The 8,904-nt window shown below is 36.0% G+C and overlaps 1 long non-coding RNA gene across 1 annotated transcript; it reads left to right on the top strand.

The window, feature by feature from the left end:
* Positions 1–5,628: 5,628 nt before the first annotated feature.
* LOC127944794 (uncharacterized) lies at positions 5,629–7,980 on the top strand. The gene is made up of 2 exons (XR_008150432.1): positions 5,629–5,852; positions 7,366–7,980. It is a non-coding gene; the product is annotated as an uncharacterized LOC127944794 (long non-coding RNA).
* Positions 7,981–8,904: the final 924 nt, after the last annotated feature.

Below are 8,904 nucleotides of genomic sequence, written 5' to 3'. Positions count from 1 at the left end.
AATCCCAATAGTGGCATTTAAATAGACAATTTAAAACCGGTGTTTAAGGGATAGTTCACCCCAAAATGAAAATTGTCATAATTTACTCCTTCCCAAAACAAAAGGAAGATGTTTTGAAGAATGTTAGTAATCAAACAGTGGCTAGCAGCCATTGAACTTCATAGTATTTGTTCTACTATGGAAGTCATTGGCTACCAGCAACTTGTTTGGTTACAAATATTCTTCGATAGAAATGATTTTGTGTTAAAAAAAATAAAAATAAATAAACACTACAGGTTTGGAACAACTTGAGGGTGTGTAAATGATGAAATATGAAAATAGAGAAAAATGCATTCATCAAATTACTACTTTATAGATAAACTAGAAACAATAACACAAAGAAATGGCACCATCTAATGGTATCTGTGACATTACTGGACATAGTTGTTGTTAGCATTTAATTCAAACTAAAATTGAACAAATGGCATCACCGCTATAGAACTTAAGTCCTCTTGTAGTTGTATAACTTTTAAACTTTTTAAAATATATTTTGTATATATTGGGCCCATATTTCCAGTTATATTCTTTCTTGTCGGGTGGCATTGCTTCTTTTCCTTTTCCTTGCCTCTTTACTCCTGCGGTTCACTTCAGTGAATGGAAGGTACTCAAACCCTCCTCCCTCTCACTTTAACTGCCAAACCCTTTCTCTTAATTTCTCTCCTCTCTGCACTGCTGCAGTAACATCAAAATATTAACGCACCACAGATATTGGGGGGATGGGATGGGGAACATATCAAGCAAAAAGGATCACATGGTACATACAGAGATTTTTTATTTTATTTTATATTTTGAGACCGTAAAAAGTCATTTGTGCTCAAAATGTTTGTCTCACAAATGCTCTTGCACTTGAATAGTGAGGAATATGAGCTATTTGTGGCTCTCAGCCAAGCATGCAGCACGTAAGACTGACCCAGTAGTCTGTAAATACCATTCAAACGGCTAATGGTAGACTTTAAATAGCTGTCAAGTACTAATGATTAGTGCAAGATACAAAATGCAAATAATGGTATTGCAACTAAAGCAATGTAAAGCCTGCAGCAGAATTCTTCTCTGATTCAGCCAATTTGTTTAGGACAATTCCTAACTTTCAGGTGGCATTGCAACATTTTACCTCTTTGCACTGAATATTTTTGAACTTTGATGTTCCATCATTCCAATAGATCATATACTACTTTAGGCCAGAAGATTTATGCTCCTTTTGAAACACAAAATTTAGTGCATCTATAGTTGATCTGAGACTGGATTTATGTGCAATTCTAATGCATAAAAAATTAGATCTTCACCTCAAGAGGCTTTTGATTTAAGTGAATTGCCTACCTGTACATGACACTGTGTTAAGTGTTGCATAGTATAATCTTTCTTTAACAGGAAATGGAATATATGCATTCTTGTTGTAAGGTGTTTTTACATGTGTTCCTCGCGAAGAGAAAAGTATAGGCTCGCAAGCCAGAGGATTTATGGTAAGTAACCCTCTAGAGTGCTGAGGAGACAGTGGGTTGCAATGAATGAGACAGGGAGACAGAGTGCAGAGATGCTGCAGAACCACTTCTGCCCCTGTTTTGTCTCATCCGCTTAAGAGGCACTAAGTGCTTTTGCTTTGTCTCCTTTCCTGCAGCTCTTCTTTGGGGGAGGAATGCACTTACACTTTTATCTCAAATTTAATTAATGTGCATGATTTATTGGATTCTGATGTTCTGCAGGAGTGCCTGGACTTGAACGTGGGACTTTGTATATAGATAGAAGCTCTGAATGTGAGTTAAACGACCTAGTCTCTACTAGCTCCACCTCAGCATTTGATTCTAGCTGTCTATCATGCTGAAGAAGAGGAACCCTGAGGTGCTGATGGTTCTGCTGGACCTGGACTACAGTGGCGAGACTCATGGTCCAGACAGTTATGGAAGCCTGCAAAATGGGGGCTTCATCCCTCCTAGATATGTGAGTGTACTGATATGTGTTAAAAAGCATTATGTACTGATGCATACGTTTTGAGATGTGTTTGTTAATCGAAACAAGTTTTAGGTGCTGTGTGTCATCAAAGTCATTGCAGAGCTGTTTGGTTCTGTGCTAAAATTGCTGTCTAATTAGCACACGACTGCTTATTTGTTAAATCCTTAAGGTTTTTACCTGTCACATTTCAATAAAACATACAATATAGTTGTAATTGTTGTCAGATTGTCATTTACAACAGTTAGTTCCAGACCTTGAATTTGATTTGCCAAGCAGCAGTCCAATTCCTGGACTTTTCACTGTTTTGTTGTCTGTGTTTGTGCATTCTAGAAAGACAAGTGACAGCCTTTATTAATGAGTCATTTAATCATTCACTCAACCTATTCCTTCAAAAACACTGATTAATGTCATTATTTTGATTTCATTCTTTTCACGTTACACCACCTGGTTATCGCCAGTGATGTTATTTCCAGTCAGAACACATTTTATACTGAATTGCAGTTTATATGCATATAAGCCAAGATATTTAATGCTGTCCACAAACTACTAGTACTGATTTTTCAAAATAGTTCACCCAAAAATGAAAAATTACTGAAAATGCACTCACACTCAGGTCATCCAAATTTAGATGAGTTTGTTTCCTCATTAGAACTGATTTTGAGTAATTCAGCATTACATTCTCACCAGTGGATCATCTGCAGTGAATGGGTGCCATCAAATGAGTCCAAACTGCTGATTAGAACTGTAAAGTGAAAAGCTTCATGTTTGTAATAAATTAATCTTCAAACAGTTGTTTCCTGGTTAAAATATGAGTCCTCTATCCATAATACTGCTTTCTCCGATGAGAAAGTAATCTCATCTGAATCGGGAGAGAAATATGCAGAGATCACTGTTTACAAGCATTATTACAATATTTCTCACTTTTTCACTGGAGGAAGTGTTATGACTTATGGAGCATTTTGACGGCATCCATTCACAGCAGATGATCCATAGGTGAGCAAGAGATGCAGTGCTGAATTGCTAATGATCATCATGGTATGTGTTGCTTTAATGTTGTCAAAATAGTTGACCACTGCAGCTAATGATGAGGATGACCACATATATGTTTATTGTGAGCAGACCTCAAGCCCACCTGTTCAGCCCCCAGGCAACTACTTCAGAGACGGCCAAACAAAATCAGGTAAGGGTTTGAAGAAAGAGCTATAAATACACCATATGTATGTGTATATATATATATATATATATATATCTCAGCCTATTAGGATATTTTCTGAAGGATCTTGTGACCCTGAAGAGTGAGACTGAAGTAATGGCTGCTGAAAATTGAACTTTGCCATTTTTTTTGCACTATATATCTGACTATATAAAATACATTTATTTCAAAAATATGAATAAATGTGTATTTGTGATTGCAGTGCGGGCCAGGAGGTTGTCTGATAGAACTGGCTGAGCAGCTCTCCATCATCATGGTGGGAAAACAACTTAACAACAACATTCAGGAGTTTGTCATACCATACGTGTCTCTGTCAGAGCCTGACTCTCCATCATACTAGTCATATTTTTTTGCAGCTGCTTATTACATTGTAGTAAACCACGTAGTATTTGAATGAAAAGACTTAAGTCTCAATACTGCAAAATCAAAATGATTTAACTCGGTCCTCTGAGAAAAGAAAGCCAGCACTGTAGTTCAGTGCTGCAGGGTGGGCACAGCAGTCTTCTGTGGAAGTGTATGTGTGGGTCAGGCTTAGATGAGATGAATTAATGAACATCTTAAATGCAAAATCTTTCCTGTGAGGGTTAGATTTATGGGTAGTGGATAAAAATATCAAATTAGAAATAAAACAACTGTCATAAAACAGCTACTATCATAGAAGCTGTGTGCTTTCATGCATCAGTATGAGAATAAAAATGTGTGTAAACATGAGCTTTATTTAAACAATAGCTTTATGAATCCTGATTGATTTGATTATTGATGCATCTGTATATATCACTGTAGGGTGCAATGAGCAGGCAGATGACTGTATAACTGCCAGTACTGCAGCATATCTCTTCTTTAATGTGGCAGATCTAGTGGTTTAGCAGAATAAATGCCACACAGGAGAAGCTTTTAGCACTCCCTCATCAATAATGCATCACCAGAGTCAAACTCGGGCAAAACCGAATCTTTCTAAATGAACACAGTTGAATTTTAGACCTAGAAATAGCCTCAGAAGAGCCATCATCATCATCATCAACAAAACAGGGTGTTTATTGCTTTGGCTGTCTAATTCTCTCTTTCTCGCTCACTGCTTTTCAGTAAAATAAAGTCTTGTAGACAGAAACAGGCCTTATCATCTGTGAAAAAGGCCCAGAAGGCAGAGGAGCCCAAGCGCTGGGAGCAGGACTACGAGTTGATTCCATGTGAGGGGCTTTTTGACGAGTGTCAGGAGATTGGTAAGATGATAATATTTCACTTTTTAATGAGATTTCTGCACCAAGTTTCAGTCCAAAAAATTTGAAGCTACTGACGCTGAAACATCATGACTCTGATTTCTTGAGGAGCACCAGTGGCAGTCCTGGCTCACTTGGTGTTCAAGACAAGACGAGACATGACAAATAAAATAACATTTCTAGCAGCCAATCATTATATAAGAGTTAGTACACTACCATTCAAAAGTTTCGGGTTAGTAATTTTTGAGTACAAGTGAACTTAGCAATCCAAAACTTTTCAACAGTATCAATTTTATTTTTACCTACATTAATCATGTAACTTATTATAAACTGGATGTGATGTTTTTGTATAGATGCTCTTACTTGTCATGATCTTCTTTGCTGCCAGTCCTGCAGTTTGGCTTCATCACCATTTTTGTGGCGGCCTTCCCTCTGGCTCCTCTCTTCAGACTGTTGAATAACTGGGTGGAAGTAAGGCTGGACGCTTATAAGTTTGTGTGTGAATACCGGAGACCTGTGGCAGAGCGAGCCCAGCACATCGGTGTGTGGTTCATCATACTAGAGGCGCTGTCCCATGTGTCTGTCATAGTCAATGTGAGTGCCAACAAAAATTTGTATTTTTTTTTTATACTTAAAAGTATCACATTTGGTTGGCAAAAAAAGGTCCTTTTGAAAGGTCGTAATTCATATTGAAATGGATTTGCCAACAAAATTTCAGAGTAATGTTGGATGTGACTGCACCTTTGGTGTGGTACTTTTTGGTAAACACATAAATGACTACACATGTAACATTACATAATCTAAAATGATTCTTCTCTTGTCATGACTTTTCTTTTGTTGTGTTAGATATAAAGCATTACAGGATGAGAATGGGAAATACACACTGTTGTATTGGAAGCTTCTGGCTGTAAGACTGGGCTTTATCATTGCCTTTTGAGGTGATCATTGATCTTCCTCCTGCGAACCACAACACAGTCTTATTCTTTCATTAATTTAAACTCCCCAATATATGCGGTGACCAATTTAAAATTAAGCCCATTTACTCTGGTAGATAATGTCACACTTTCATTAAAGATCCAGCCTTGGTATTTGTTGAAAACACACACACACATATATTTTTTTTTATTAAATAAAATTATATTGTACAGAAACATTCAACAAAGAGACCTGGAATTGCAATCGTAAAATGCCAGTGTACTTTGTCTGTATAATGACCTTATTGTTTACGATCTCTTTATTACGATCTAATAATTATTTCTATTTTGTGATCATCTTAGTAATAAAGTGTGTGTATTTATCCTCAGCATGTGGTGTTTTTTGTCCTGCGTGTCATCGACTGGATGGTTCCAGAAATCCCTGAGTCCTTGGAGCTGAAGATCAAGCGGGAGCGTTACCTGGCTAAGCAGGCGCTGGCTGATAAACAGGAGGCCCTGCGGGTGAGTAGCTTAGGTGATGTTAGTGCACACCATCCAGTGCCTACTCACTGTGAGCCATGCTTGTTCTCATTACCACTCTCACCAGAGAGCTCAGAGACTTGAGCAGCTGACCTGATCCCTCACTCCCTTAGCAGGCAATGACTCTGCAGGCAGCATTTGTGCACGAAGGTACATCACAAAACTAATTTCATACCAACTTCTGAGGAAGCAATACGGTTTAGTGATCTACAAGAAAAGAGAGAGAACTTTGGTGAATTTGGTGAATCAAGCTACAGTTTTACTGTATATTTGATCAAACAAATGCAGCCTTGATAAGTATAAAATACTTCTATTAAAAAAAATTAAAATATTGGAACGACCCCAAACTTTTGAACAGTAGTGTGTAGTGGAATTTAAGTTAAATATATAAATGTCATGATCAGTTTCATGCTATTTTCCTTTAATTTGCAATATATTTTTATTTGTATTCCTGTCTATTGTCACAAAAATATAATGATAATAATAATAATAAAAAAGAAATGTGTCATCGTTTTAGCACTCTAGTGAAAGTGGAGCAAAGACCTTCGTATTACCAGTACTTATTTTACTGCCCTGGTTTATGCACTCCACATATTCTGTAGAGTACAGGGAAAAAAAGATCAAAACATTTTCAACCCACTTTTCTGGAAAATATGTAAAGATGATGCTCTGTTTTTGGTTGAGGTCAGAGAGTGTATATTTGGCTACATGCACTAGATTCTGTGCAATGATGTAACCAAATGTTCAAGATTTTAAGGAAGAGTCTACCATTGAAAAACTCATCAGCCATCATTCTGAATATTGCCAGGATTTCAGTGTTTGCGGTGGTTATGACCCTGTTCTAGGGCCATATTGTTTATAATTAAATGGTTTTTAAAAATGTATTTTACTCCCTTTTATAATAATTTAGAAACATTGTGTCTTTGGTAGTGTGGTGTGACAGGGCCCTTGTGTTTGTTGTCTTTTACCCAAAATAAAATTTATTAAGACTTGTAGTTTATATTTGTCTTTCGATATTAAGCTAAAATAGCAGAAAGTTTTTCAATACGTATATAAAAGACCAACTGTACCTTTAAAAAAAAAAACACATAAAAATTATAATTAAACATGCTTGTCATCATTTACTCAAATTGTTCAAATTGTTTCTTTTTTCTGTTGAGGACAAAAGAAGATGTTCTGAAGAATGCTGGTCACCAAACAGTTGCCAGTAGCCAATGACTTTCATAGTATGGGAAAAAAATACCATGGAATTCAATGGCTACCATCAACCATTTGGTAACAAACATTCTTCAAAAATATTTTCTTCTGTTCAGCAGAAGAAATAAAGGTATACAGGTTTGAACAACTTGAGGGAAAATGATGACCATTTTATTTTTTGGGTGAACCATCACATTAATAAAATATTCTGACTAATTGAGGATATCTCTAAACAATGCACTTCTTTCTTTCTTCTTCTTATTTCTCTGCTTTTCTCCTTGTATGCTGGTCCTTGAAGCAAGCAAAGCGCCTCCCTACATGAGACTGACCTGCAGGGCAGGGGCTTCTCCAGAAGGGGGCTTAGTCACTAAGAAAATGCAAAAGTGATCCCAAAAAGACTTGTTTTGAAAAAAAAGAAAAAAAAGAAATTGGACTGAAACTGGGCTTGGTTCTGTGGTGTTTGATTGAGCGGATGTGCATGTGTTTGTGAGCATGCATTTCAAAATGTAGAGGTCCATGCCAAAACTTCTAGATTACCACCTCTTGAACAAACTTGAACTTGAACAAACAGCTGTTTGCATACTGTATGATTTCCTCTGGCTCCATCTATACTAAGACATGTGATCAACTACACATCTCACTCTTTCTGCCCTTCTGGTAAATTATATATGCCTATTCGGATTTAGTGGGAGGGCAGGGAGATTTGCTTTTCTACATGATTACTAAAGTATATATTTGTACTAATGACAAAATGAAAATTGTGAAAGAAATCAAGAAGCTTATTCTACATTGTGTTAGTCTGAAATGCTTCTCTGAATAATACCTTAATATATTTGCATTTGTCATGTTTATCTCTGCGCTGTTTAAGGAATTATGTTTTAAAATAAAGCTAGTTTCAGTAACTGTTGGAAAACCATTGAAGTGTTTACATGCTGGAGGACAGGATTTAAAATTATAGCTCAGCCAAAAGTGTAAAACTCATGTCATTGGAAATAAAAATGACTTTCTTTGTTTTGTGAAACACAAAAGGAAACACTTTAATGTACACAATGATCTGGGCTGTCAAGCTTCAAATAAGCAATGTAAAACGAGATCATAAGTGGCCAATGAGACCTGCGCGTTATATTTAAAATTTTCTGAATAGAGATGCATTATTTGGACAAAATATTTAATTGCAATTTATTTCTGATAAAAATTAATTGTGATTTTCAAAATGTGTAAAAAAAAAAAAAAAAAAAAAAAAAAACAGGTTGATTGTTTGGAGGTCTGCACGATTTGGCCAAAAAATAGTAATTATCAATATAATCATATCTTAATAAACAGCCTTATGAGCATTTATTTTTTACAAATTTTATAAGGATGGTTGGCTCATATTGCATTTTTAAATGAACATCATAAGCAAGCCAAACAGTGTTTGCAAAAAACAGTTTGTATAGATCAGCATTTCCTGCAAACCAAACTCCTCTGTGCCACGCTTCACTCTGAAATGCACACATTTAATTAAATCACAGCCTTTGATTTTTTTTTAATCTTTTTATTTTTTAAGTTACTTGATCACTTGCAGCCTTACTTCTTGTATTACGTAATAAACATTATGAAATGTAAATCTTGAGTCACTGAAAATTTCATGGTCACCATTAACTTTCATTGTATAAAAAACAGCAGCTTGAATATCTTTCAAACATCTCCATTAGCATCCCATAGAAGAAGAAAAAGTTGGGTTTGGAACAACATGAGGGCAAGTAATTTAATTGTGATATGAATGTGATTTTTGACCAAACTACTCTTTTTAATTCCTAGTTATGCCTGTCCTGTCGAACAATGCCTATTTGTGCAA

This window comes from Carassius gibelio, chromosome A23 (assembly GCF_023724105.1).
Source record: "Carassius gibelio isolate Cgi1373 ecotype wild population from Czech Republic chromosome A23, carGib1.2-hapl.c, whole genome shotgun sequence".
Lineage (NCBI taxonomy): Eukaryota > Metazoa > Chordata > Actinopteri > Cypriniformes > Cyprinidae > Carassius > Carassius gibelio.
The sequence above is the reverse complement of the archived record's forward strand: the minus strand, read 5'-3'. Positions and strand labels throughout refer to the sequence as shown.